At 39.5% G+C, this 12,994-nt stretch overlaps 1 protein-coding gene across 1 annotated transcript in view; it reads left to right on the forward strand.

The window, feature by feature from the left end:
• CADM1 (cell adhesion molecule 1) overlaps nucleotides 1-12,994 on the forward strand; it is a gene marked incomplete at its 5' end in the record, with an annotated part of 203,480 nt that overhangs the window by 128,679 nt on the left and 61,807 nt on the right. The gene's annotated exons all lie outside the window — the stretch shown is intronic.

Genomic DNA, 12,994 nt, shown 5'->3' on the forward strand with positions numbered 1-12,994 from the left:
TGCCCAAAGAAAAGTACTGTATTACATTTTATTATCTGTTATTACTTTTTTTTTTTATGAAAGAGATCAAACTGATGTTGATCAAAATTCATCTAGGGATACTGTATGGAAAAAAAGATATCTTGGGTTTAAAAGAGGTTGTTAAACTGCACATTGTGACAGATGCTACTGACRGCAAAAAGTTAGAGATGTTAAATCTGTAAGAAGCAGGCAATAGGTATGCATATAAGAATTATCTAGTAGTTGGGATAAAATGATACCCATCATCTGATTTAAAACAATTTTCCTTGGAGAAAATCATTTCCTGACAAATCTGTATTAGRTTTCTGTTGGGATGTGGGTATTGCACCTAGATCAGGTACCATAAAGTGTAATAAATGTGTGTTTACAGAAATGGACATTAAGAGTGATAGTATCATCTTTATAAAGTGCTTGGAAATCACAAGGATACTCTCRGAGGCGAAGGACTAACATTTGGGTGTTTGACATCCATACCAGTGCTTCCACCTCTTGCCTGTCTGCAGAGGATGAGATACAAGAGGAAAATTTTGCTGTGCCATRTCACCCCTCCCTCTGTGTCAGCTGACTTAAGTTTGCGGTGGTGATGTAGGTTTGAGGGACACAGGAAAGGGAGGCAATGAGGGCAGATGGGGGGAGAAATTCCTCAAGTTGTATTCCCCAGTTCAGAATATGACTAGTGCCATGGTAAATTTGAAGCCTGCTGCTGCTGCCAAGCTTTACGATACAAAAGCTGAGGTGATGATGCAGGTGGGAAACCTGCAAATGTATAAAACCTGCAACAGCCTTAGCCTGCTGTGACAGAGGCAGAAGAAAAAGTAAGGCAAAATGTTCTATTAAATAATGTTTTAATAATGTGAGTGTACTGGATGCACTTATTGTCTGTGAAAACYGAGTATCTCACCAATGCTGCTTATTCCTACCTGCAACAACCTGCTGTAAATCAGGCTTAAGTTTCTAATAGAACAAGTCGTGGCAGATGGAGGAAATACCATGTGTATTTCAAACCACAGATTAATCAAGGTGTCCTTCCTCAGTTCTAAGCTGTGTGCGTCCTTGATGGTGATGTAGCTGGRAGATAAAATGCAGATAAGAAATTCAGTATTAGAACAGCATTAATAATAAATGAATGTTGATCCTAACTGAGTATTATTTAAACATACTGAATGGAGGCAGCAGTCTGCTGGGACCACCTTCTGTTGTCAGACGATTTTTCTCCCTTGCTGCTGCTGCATCCGAGCAACTGTCTTTGGTAAGAAGACGGAGTTAGATTTTAGGGAGTGTCCTTGAGGGATGATGTCTGCAGCATGACAGCTGAATCTGAGGAGCAATGCATGCACAAAGCACCTATGAAAATACCTCTGTTGCATTTCTTTTGATGCTCTCCGTACTTTTACTCTTTGAAGTGCTTTTGCTTTCACTTCCACAGTCTTCCTCGCTTCTCCCTTTAGTTTTAGCTTGACAGCTCAATTCAGATAACAGGCATCTCTCAGTGAGATTACTAGAGTCTTCCTTCTGAATGGCAAATGACTACATCATCCTGCTTCACCAGTACATGCCCTTTCTCAAATCTCTTTCTATAACATGCATCTTCGAGACATGTAGTGAATGGTATCCGTATGGATGGAGCACCTATTTTTACCCAAAGTTCTAAACAGCTTTGTTCATGAGCAGAAGCATCTTGGAGCAGAGACTTCCACATATGCTGCATGGTCTACGTGAGCGTTGAAGGACRTGCTTCCTCCTTGAAGGTTCTCCTTCTCTAGCAAAACGGGAAGCCTTACCTCTTCTGTTCATGCCTCCTTCCTTATAATTCTCAAACACAACAAATGCTAACCTAAAATAGGCACTATGGGAATTGATTCCATATGATTTCTTGGTGTGCTTTCTGGTTTGAGCTCCGCTCTCCACTCCCATTCTGTGTTTTCATGGCTTTTTCTTCCTCTGCATGTTAGGAATTATATGTAATACTGGAATCAAGATTCACTACTTTCTTCTTTGTGCTATTCTTCTCCTTTTTAATTTTTGCCAAATACTTCTGTGACCCTAATCTGTGTTAATTAAGTAGCTCATTCACAAGTGAATTGTAACTTGACAGCACCATGTGAAATAGGGAGGGATGAGAGAAACTGACATTTTAATTACATTTTAATCCTTAGAAGTTTATTGGTATCATACTAGCAAAGCACCTAGAGACCAAGACCACGTTGTGTTAGGTACCACAGCCTAGGACAGAAAGACTTGCCTGGGGATTTGGCGATAACTGAAAACCATATTTCACAAGCAGCTTGGGAAATAGGTGCAGCCTAGCTCTGTCTGTGGTGTACAGCCGCCAAAGGCTGTTACTCACRCAGTCGTCCTTTAGAGATGCTGCTCTGATAGTCCTCTGACCCGATGAGTACAGGATGATCTTTTTAATAAACGAACCCTGTGTTGTCTTACAACGTGCTGTCTACTTCTAGAACGAAAGCAACGGATCAGTTTGTTCCCATTTCATGAAAGCAATTGTTTCAAGCTGGTTAAACTATTTGAATATTCCTGTGCGTTCTCGGAGAAGTACATTTTTAAATCTTTGAGTACAGTGTTATCCTAATCATAACAGAAATAACATGCTGCAGTAGCAACATTTGTTATTTAAAGACTCTCAGATRGGTTTAGAAAGTAGTTCTAAAACAGGAAATACTTAACACATTACTTCAGTGGCTAAGTGGGAAACCTGAACTTACAAATTCTACTCTTCTGCATCCGAGGGTCCATTGCAACCATGGCTTGTGGGGTTCGTTCTTCAGAGGGGAAAACCCACTCAGCTGGAATATGGCAATATTCTGAAAGACTGAGTATCTGACAGTTGATATAAATTATCTTCTCTTACAAGACTGCAGTCTGTTAGAGATTTGGAGTAAAATACGAACTGATCAGATTTACAGAACAATAGGCTTTGTTGTGAAAAGATTATAATGCTGTGAGCCACGCCACGTTCTTTTTCTTGTTCCCTTGAGTGTTGTTTGCGGTGCCTTTCTTGAGGTCAGTGACGGATAAGATCCGTATTGATTCTGAGCCTCTACTGACAGTAACCTTTGAAGGGAGAGGCAGTGCATGGCCATGGAATTTTATCTATCAATATCTGAGTAATAGAAAGACAAGCATGACATCTAATCCCAACACAGGTGACAGATCATAAATCTGTGCTGATGCGGTTTCTGGTAATGGGAGAAGGTGAGAGAGAGGGGGTGAAAGGACATCGATTAACACAAAACCAGGAGATGCTTTGGACTGTGAAAGATCGTTTAACCAAAAAAAGAGTATAGGTTTTCATCACGGGGGGTGGAGGGGGCGGTGTATGTATTTACAGTTGCAATATGTAAGATTAATGGAAATATCTTAACTCAGTCTTTTAGATTTGATTTGGACCAGCTAGTATGTTGTTCTTATCAAGTGCTATATATATATGTGTGTGTGTGTGTATATATACATATGTATATATATATATACACACACACCTGGACTGTTTTTCCTTACTTTAGCTGGCTAGGTCAGGCTGGATTCACTTTGGAAGTAATCTCTCTCTYGGACCCTGAATATTGCAGGCATGCAATGGTGCAGGCTGAACCTCCTTCAGTGCTTTCTTTTCCATTATCAATCCAGAAAACATCTGGGTGTGAAGGGTTACTTTTCTTGAGGCGTTGGTTAGAAATAAGGCATGCTTGGTGCCTGGCAGCCTAGGGAGTAAATAATTCTAAGAATTTTAATAACTCAAATGGAGCGTGATTCAGCAAAGGAGCGGCTTTCCTTTGGAATAACAGTCCATAGCCCTCTGTGTTGCTYTAGTTGTGTTTCAGATCAGTTTTCTATCCCTGTACTACTTTGGTTACCTACTATTACAAAGATTTTCCCAATTTCATCACAGAAATTCACAACTATTTAAAGTAAATAAAACTCCAAGTGTCAGTTTAGAGCTATTGTCATTTTTTATTCCTAGTCTTGAAGCAAGAAAAGCAGTAAAGGTGGCAATAGCACTTTTTTCTTTTTCTCTAGAAATTCAATTGCTGTGCACAGCTTACTGGAATTTGCAGGATCATTCTCTGAAGTGTGTAATTCATAGCATAAACATGTTCCCCATAATAAAWTTTTTTAGCTCAAGTTAGCAAATCCTCTCTGAAACTAGCAGAGGAACTCAGCAGAGAAATGTTGGCTGCAGTTTAGTGAGAACCAGGCAAAAGAGTTCTCTGCCTTGCTGGGTGAATCAGTGATGAAAGGTGTTGAAAGCATTCACATGTGTATACACTTGCTAAAATATGYATCGAAGAGAGGCTTCCTGCAATTACAGAGGTTGAGTAAAACATATGACAGAAAAATGAAATAACTTGTACTGGGGGATACTGAATGGCGGGAGGTTTTGGTCCCTGCAGGAAATGTCTGGGAAATTCACCAAAATTCACATGGAAATGATAGCATCTAAAGGCTTTGAGTAGTCAGGCAGGTACAAATGGGACCATGCTATGTCATTGAAGCATGAAGACTTGCTCCTTTGCCTCGTACTTGTGGGGGCAGCACCCTCCTGGACTGCAGTGTCAGCAATTTCAGGTCCACAAAGATTCTTTGGAGTTTGTCTGCTGATGGAAGTTTTGGGGAATACATCTGACCCCCCGTATTTAAGAGTGACATAAACTCTCAGCTTTGTGTTGTCTTTAGAGGCACCTGAGGAGCTCACTTGTGGCCCGAGGCTGACCCTCAGGATACAGAGGTAGTAAGGTCAGGTCTGTGAAAGACGCCTTGGGATGTTGCTGCTGCGTATCAGGAGGTTGATGGCTGGAATGACCTCAGTTACTCTTGGGAGTGTAAAGCAGCCATCCCTCTTGGTAGTCAGTAAGGAAGGGATTTTCATAGGGCRCAGTTTAATGTTGGCTTCTTGAAGAGGAGAGTTCTGTAGCAGGRTAGAGTTTCTTTTTTTAGGGCAATAAACAGATTTCTAGAAAATCTCATTTTCAATTTGTCCAAAAGAAGCTGTTGACTAGCCAGGGAGAAGATTTTTAGGAGAGAATAAGAGTTTGTTGAATGTTGATAGATCTCAAAGGTATTTGAATCAAGGTCACAAAACTGGTAATTAGAATTTATTAGGAGAAAAAGTTCCTATTTTAAAATGTTAGTTGTAAATCCAAGTTGAAAATTTAACTTTTTTTTTGTCACAGTGAAGATTTAATTGAAAGAAAAATTGCCGAGGACCATCAACTTTTAGCTCTCAAGAAACAAGCCTAAAATAGATTAAAATGATAAAAATTGAACCCAAATATGTAACTTTGCCTTTTTCCATTGAGAAACTGTTACTGGAATGAGAAGGATCACACTGAATGTTTTGCTATTGGTGTAGCTGGAAGTTGGTGAGAACAATGTGTTTCAAGTGGATTTGGGGGAAGATAGATGCCTGGGACATGTGGCCAGCTTGGTCCACATTCCTTATGGAGTTCTTTCTCCTTGAGACCAGGGCTGCTCATGTGGAGCTCTGTGCAGCTTCTGATAACATTGCACCCTTGTAGAGAGGACCCTACCCTTCAAGCTACTAAAACAGCAGTTTAACCCAATTCTTGGTTTGTTTTTTTTTTCCCTTCCTACATGACTTTTTCCTAGTGCCCTAACAATTTTGGTCTTGTTCCCTGATTTTGATATTGTTAACCTTAAAATTCTGTGACCTTGAGGATTGCTGCTGCTGTTTGTTTTTTCCTGTGTTCGGCATAGATGCTTTGGGGTAGAAAGATGTCAGATAAGTGACTGACAGCTGATGAAGTGAGCAAACTGTCCCAACAGACTTTGTGAGTCTGAGTCACAAAAACCTAATTTTCTGCTAAGAAATTACCCTTTTATATTGCAGTCCAAAACTACTTGGCTTCTTCATGAGAAATATGAGTAGTTTTCACATTGCAATATTATTCAGCACGATTATCATCATTTGTTTACTGCTGTCTCTTAAAGAAAATATATTCCTCCCACCTGCTTGGCATTCTCCTTGGAATAACACAGTATGAGCACTGAGCATCTCCTCTCCCTGTCTCTCACTTTCCTGTTTCTTCAGTGATGTCAATGGATGCTGACGCTCGCTTGGAGCTGGTGTCCAATGTGCTTTTGGCACTTATCCTTACCACTCAGCTTGTCAATGTTAAGCTTTAAATTCGGAAGATTTTCAGCATCTCTTGTTAGCAGGAAAAATGGGCTGGGAGATGCAGAGGCTAATATTACAGTGCAATTTCACTCACTTGGACTGTCAATACGAATGAGTGCCCTTGAAGCAGCTAATGTAGATGTCTGAAGCTGGAGTTCAGCTGCCTTGGAGGGAGGATCATGCAGCTTAATGTAAAGGACCTCTATTAAACAGCAAAGACTCTGATTTAAGATCTGTTCCTAGAAGTAATTTTGGCCGTGCTGCACCCTAGAAGCCACTGAGAGATCGGAAGATTAAAKTTTTGTTACTGTTTTACAGGCCGGCGGTACGTGAGTGGCGCAAAGGTCTGTTGTTACTGCCACARTGTGGGAAGACTGGTACAAGTGTTCTGAGCGTGCCGGTGAGCCTCCTGGTAGGGCTGAATTGTAAAAGCCAGTAGATCTTATGCGTAGGTATGAATAGCAGCATGCTGCCTTTTCTCCTTCCGTACCTTCATTCCAAAGTTTTTCACAATAAGCATGTTCTGTACAAGTGGTTACAACATACCTATTTCTGTGTACTTGGAATATATCATCTTGAGGAATATAGTCTGTTTTTTATTGAATATTTTAAGGCATTGCTATCCTAAGCTAATCCTTTTTATTACCAGTGTAGGACCTTTTCAGTGGCAAGAGCTGTTGCACATGATGGAAGCCGAATAGTGTGCCTGCATGTGTGTGTATATTTTGCTGACAGCCTACTCTAAAATGCTACCATCATTTTGCCCATGAAAAGATGTTACGCAGTTAACTCTACTGTAAGCAATTGCCTTTCCTTGCCAGCATAATTAGCATGGATTGTTTGGTCTTCGCAAAAGTTCAAGTGTGACAATTCAAGCTTTTTAAAATGGTCTCTTAAGACCTCAAGACCAGCTGCACTGAGTTTCAGCAACTTGCTTTCAGCATGTGGTTGTAAATTTTGGGTTCCTTTCTTAAAGCAAACTTGCAGAAAAAGGTGATTTTTCTTTCCTTCCTTTTTCCTGCTCTGTAAGGTCACATATGTGGCAGAATGTCTGCGTGGTTACGGTAGCCTTTCTGAAAAGATGGCTTGCGATGTTTATTTTAAAGAGATACTGTCTTTGTGATGGATGGAAAGAATATAGAAAGTGCTGCTTTTAAGAAGCAGCAAGGAAGCAAAGCTCTTAGAGTACACAGCTTGCCAGATGTTTATAGAACTCGCTTAACGTTTATCTTAACTTTTGTTGGTTCTCTACTACAGGTTTTTTTTAGATACCTGAAATTGGTAGATAAGTTTGGACATTAATGTTACTTTAATTTTGTGGATTGATCATCCTGTCTTTTTCCTCTTCAAAGCCATGAAGTAGTAGTAGTCTGTCTGAGGGCTTTTTCCTTTCACTGACTTTACCAAGAGGAATTTTGTTTGTTTTTACATAGTTCAAGTATCATGAAAATTACTCTCGCTTTGAAAGCGTTCTGTGTACTGACTCAGCAGCCCCACTGGTCATGATAAAGCGCCTGTGGCTAGCATTTGGTTGGAAATTGGAGAATGACTCTCAGAAGCACATATTTCTGATCTTCTCTCTTCTCCACTACTCTCTGCTCTATCCTGATGTGCAAGTAGAAAAAGAATTGATTTTTAAATGTTAGCACTGCATATGAGCCAAGGTCCCTGTGCTGTGTCCAYGTAATAGGAACTTGTTTTAAATGAAGCTTACTAGACTATGTCTGTCTTCACAGTCTTAAAAACATACATTGCTGTGGCCTCGGGCAGAAATATAGATGCAAAAATTAATTGTCTAGGTTATAGCCAAAGGTTTTCCTCAAGTCTTGCACCCCTCCACCTTCTCTCCTTTCCAGTAAGTATAAAACAGCTAGTTTTTACATTGCACAGAAAATCAGTAAATGAGGCCAATCAGTTCCTTCAGGTAATAAAGGAAACATGCATGGTGTTTTTATGCTTCCTGTTACATTGCAGATATCCATTTCAGCTATTATACTTTCTCATAAATATTTTATATATATCTATATTGCATATATGTGGCAGTTCCCCCTGAAGCCCACCCCTGCAGGTGAGCTGCTTTCATGTTCCTTTTTCCTCCCTTGATAGAGATGCATTCATGCTTTAGATCAAGGACATTCTTGCCTCTTAGGTAAAGTGTAAGTCATCTGATTTATGTAGACAGTGATGAAAAGCTCAGTCTGAGAAAGCATGTTTTGAAAATCTGCCTACCTATGAGCGCAGGTTATGTGTGCGTGCAGACAAAGTGATTTATTGCTGAAGTACTGGTAGGACTTAAAGAATGAGCAGACTTTTATTTCCTACTGCTTCCAGAGCCCTACTGACTTAAAAATGTCAGTATGTTTGCAATAATTTGAATATTAGATTGGGGATTTTTTTCTTCTTTCATGCAGGACTCTGAAGTTTCTCTTCTTGCATGATCTCCCTGTTGTTAGGAGATCAGATCGCCTTGTAAATAGAGACTATTTTCTTCATAGTTTTATAAACACTGAGCACAAAAGGAGGGTGAATTACAAAGAACAAATGATAAGTTAATGAAGCAAGCCTGTACCCTATCTGGAATGGGAAGTCAGGTCTTTGAAGCTGCCCAGTCTGCCCATATAATGCCTATCTAATGCTGAGGACCGAATTCTAACCTGGGATTCGGCACAGCTGCAGGAGATGGCGTGTGGTCTGATGCAAAAACAATGTGTTTTGTTTGAGTTTAGTCAAGGAAAATCTATCTGGTATAATCCAATTCAGTTGTATGTTTTTTTTTTTTTTCTATTTGTTTCCTGCCTTGTTCCCTTCCCCAAATGCGCACCCCCAAAAAGGTGTTGCTAATTGGAGATTTTCAAAGTTTTTTTCCATCAGTATTATCTTTTCTTTTTTTTTTCTGTTAGCTTCTGTGGTTTTGCATTGGGTCTGTAACTTGCCCCCCCAACACACACACACACACACACACACAAATCATTTTTCTCAGTGGCAATATCTCAATGATGCTGTAAACACCTAACTGAATTTACTACTCTTGAGAGTGTGTATGTACTGCCAGTAAATATTTAGCAAGTAACTTGATGCTGGCCTGAAAATGGGTCTAGGAAGCTCTTGTTTCACATTGTACTTTAATTTGAAGCTCATTGTTGATACAGAAATGACCATTTTGGCTGCTTAATTGGGAGCAAGTATGAATACAGATGACAGAAAGGGTTAACTTGTACTGTCTGGTGCTTTTACTTAAGCGAATGTAGGTCATCAAGGGTAGAGGATCTTTGCAAACAAGGGATGGATTAGATGTCCTTTGGTTCAGAATAAATATTGAAATATCTGAAGGTTGAGACACTGATTGTTTAAGAGCGTGCCGCGTTGTCCTTAGGTGCACTGTGCCCATCATTAACCCCAAACCTAAAGGAGAATAAATATTTTTGAGGCAGATCAGATGCCAAATTGAACCTACACGCCAGACTTCTAAAAGCAAGCAGTCAGCTGGCTGAATGTAACATTTCACCATGAAAAGCCTCAGTGGCTTGGACTTCAAATAATTTATTTCTAAATGACTTCTACTGTAATTCTTATTAATTCGAATAGACTTCCAAACTGATGTAAAACTCAGTAAGTGCAGGGAACAGTTTAATGAATTGAAAGATAGGATTGAGTCTTTTAAAGTTAATGTAAAAGAAATATGCTTGCAATAATTGCTTAGATGGAAATCGGGTCTTAATAGCTTTGTTAATGATTGTAGTGAATATTGTGTTTATGAAAAAATAGAGAATATATCCAGCTGATCCCTGTGCTAGAAGCCTGCCCCCCCCCTTTTTCTTTTTTTTCTTTTTCTTTTTTTTTTAATGGGTTTGATAGAATTACTGCTTAAGAGTAGTTAGTGATGATTAATATTTTTGTTGCTGTCTGTGTGGCTAGTGACTGGCTTTGCCCTTTTATTCCACTATTTAAACATAGTCTCCTTTGGATTCCCGCTCAAAGCAGCCTATGGGAAAAGCATGAGTTACGGATTGGATCTGCAGTGGTTCAGCATGCCCCTGCCCTTGCAGTAGTGGCTCTTTGGGGCAGTGAGAGGTAATGCCTGAGGTGATGGTTGCTTTTCTGTTCATAACTTGCAGAGTTGCTGCAGTCCGTGGAAGGAGTGCGTGGGCAGTGTGGGGYTGAATTAATGTTTCTGGAGAGTGGGCTCTAAATGCAGAAGCAGCAACATATGCCTCGTGTCCTGTCGCTGCAGGAGATGTGGAGCCTCATTTGATGTGATAGAGATTCAGCACTAAGTCGCACTAGTGAGTACAGCAGTGACATATGGCAATATTTTAATAGTTTGTCCTACTACAATTAAATTAACTAATTTTAAACCCACTTTCGGGGATATAAAGACCTAATTGAGACGGTAGAAGAATTTGTTCATTTATTTTACTGTATAAGCAATGAAGGGAGTTGTTTTCCACAACTTTGATTAGGTAAATTATAATACATGACAAACTAGTGCAATATAGTGGTTAAAAATGTTCAGGAAAGCTGCAATACTGATACTGACAGAATAGCTAGGTGTTCATCTTCTGAGAGATTTGAATGTGATCTTGCAGAAACTGGAGTAAGGGAGAGTGAAATGTCTGCTATGTGCTCTTTGCCACTCTTCCAGTGAGCTTTGGGGATTCTCATATGAAATTTATTTTTTTTGATAATATCTTTACCCATTGCTTAATGCTCTTCAGTCTAGAGAAACTGAATGTGTGTCAGTAGGGTAGAAAACTGTACCCAGACATCATATTACTGGCTACCAGTGCTCAATGGTATCAGACAATTTATCACTCTTTTTCTTTCCAAACAATCCAAATTGTCCTTACAAAACACTTTTTCTTTCTGAGACAGGCTAAATAGTAATGAGCATTTGTTTTGCTTTTTATGCTGTCAACAAGCAAGGCTTATTTACAGTTGCGCCTTGTCCTTAATGTTTGTGTAGCTTGAAAGCAGATGAGACGCAAGTCGTGACCTAAAAGGACCTCAATTAATATTTCCCTGCTGGCTAGAAACCCTTTCGGGTTCGGTCCCCGTAATTCCGTTAGCTGCTGTTCTGACTTTGCTCAGTGTTTCTTCACCTTTCTTCCAARCTTGACAGGACTCATGTTAGTTATGAGAAATTGAAATATGAGGTAATTATTTCAAGTTGTGATCCTCTGCATTCTTTAAAACTTGAGCTAAATTTCACAGCGTGCATGTGACGTAATGGCTCGATTCATTAGAGAGAGGGTTTTTGGGGTGATGACTTGTAAATGATTGCACAGCTCCCATAGCATATTGCACTGCGTTCTTTTTTCCTGCCTCTGGACATTAACAGCACCTGCTGATTAGACATGGTAAGTAAAAAGTAGTTCCTAAAAGTATATTTCATAAAGTCAAAAGGATAAATGCTTATAATCTCACTTTTTTACAGCACATTTTTCTTTCAAAGCAATTTAACAACATCTTTTGAGGAAAGGAAGGAAGTTCTTCCGTTGCTGCGTGTGGCGTGTGCCTTGCTCTCCTGAGGCTAAGCGATAACGAGCGTTGGAGGACAGGGAGGGCTGGCTGAGGCCGTGAGAGTCCTCCCTGTAAGGGAGTAAGTCCTTTAAGGGAGCTGCTKCTTGACCTCTTGGAAAAATGTTGCTGTTTCATACACGAGTCTTGCTAGCGCTGGACGTTGTTGTTATGTTACAGGACTCGCTGTGTTTTGGATGTTTTCTGCTCTGAGTCAGAYTGACCTTGCATTGCCTTGAAAGGACCTTGCCTTCATAAGCTCATCCCTCCCAAAATCGCGGTAACATGGTCGCTGCTGAAAGCACATTAGTATCTGGAAAGTAGAATTTGTCTTCTATGTTTCACTTCAAGCTGTAGGCTGAGTCTTTTGACTCCTTAAGGTTTTTCCTAGGGTGTTTCTAGGTATCTTCCAGAAACACTGTCCTGGACCAAAGAATTTTCTTCAGAAAACAGACACACTTGCATAGTTTCTTGTAAAAAGTGATACTTTTCGATGGGAAAAATTGAGACTTCTTTCTCTTCCCCCCCCCCTTTTCTCCTCCACCAGCTCAATTTGATGCTTTCAAAATTAAGCCATTTTCTTTTCAAAGGAAGGAAAAGAAATTGTGTCCTTGTGTTTTTCATTTACTTGAAAAATAACTAACACTTTTTTAGCTGTTACTTTCCTTGTTTTTTGTGGTGTGTAACTTCTTAGATGGTAACATTTTATCCTGGAAAGCTAGTCTGGTTCAGTTGTCAGGGAACACTTTAACGTATTCTTTGTAGATGTGGCAGTCCTGCTTTTTCATATATTCCTTACCAGTAATAACACTTTGACAGTACTGGATGATGAAATAAATATAGAGATGGGAGGCTCGGTATCAGTAAGAAGGTTGTATGGAGGGATTAATTTTGTAGTAACTAGAGTACAACTTACAGTATTTGTAGTGTACTACTCATGTAAATCAGAACAATAGGAGTCATTTGATCAAGCTGTAGAATTAATTAGCAGATTGCTAACAGATTGTAATTGTATTTTTTTTCTATACAGCTTTGTAACTAGCGGGATGTCTACTACATTTAAGGATTTTTTTTTTTCCGGTTCTGTTAGGTGAAAGAAGACTTTGCTTAACTAAAAAGCTCATAAAGTTGATGTTTCTATTCTGTATCTGCGGACAAATATACTGGTACTGACCATAATAACAAACTTGGTAGTCTTTCTTGCTTTGAAAAGATGAGGTCTGTTTTATACATCCCTGCTGAGTTGGGATAATAATGTGTATAGATGCAAGCCTCCAACACCTTGCATGGTAATTTTTTTTTTTT

Source organism: Rhea americana, unplaced genomic scaffold, assembly GCF_003343005.1.
Source record: "Rhea americana isolate MKP2758 unplaced genomic scaffold, rheAme1 scaffold_197, whole genome shotgun sequence".
In the NCBI taxonomy this organism is placed as follows: Eukaryota; Metazoa; Chordata; class Aves; order Rheiformes; family Rheidae; genus Rhea; species Rhea americana.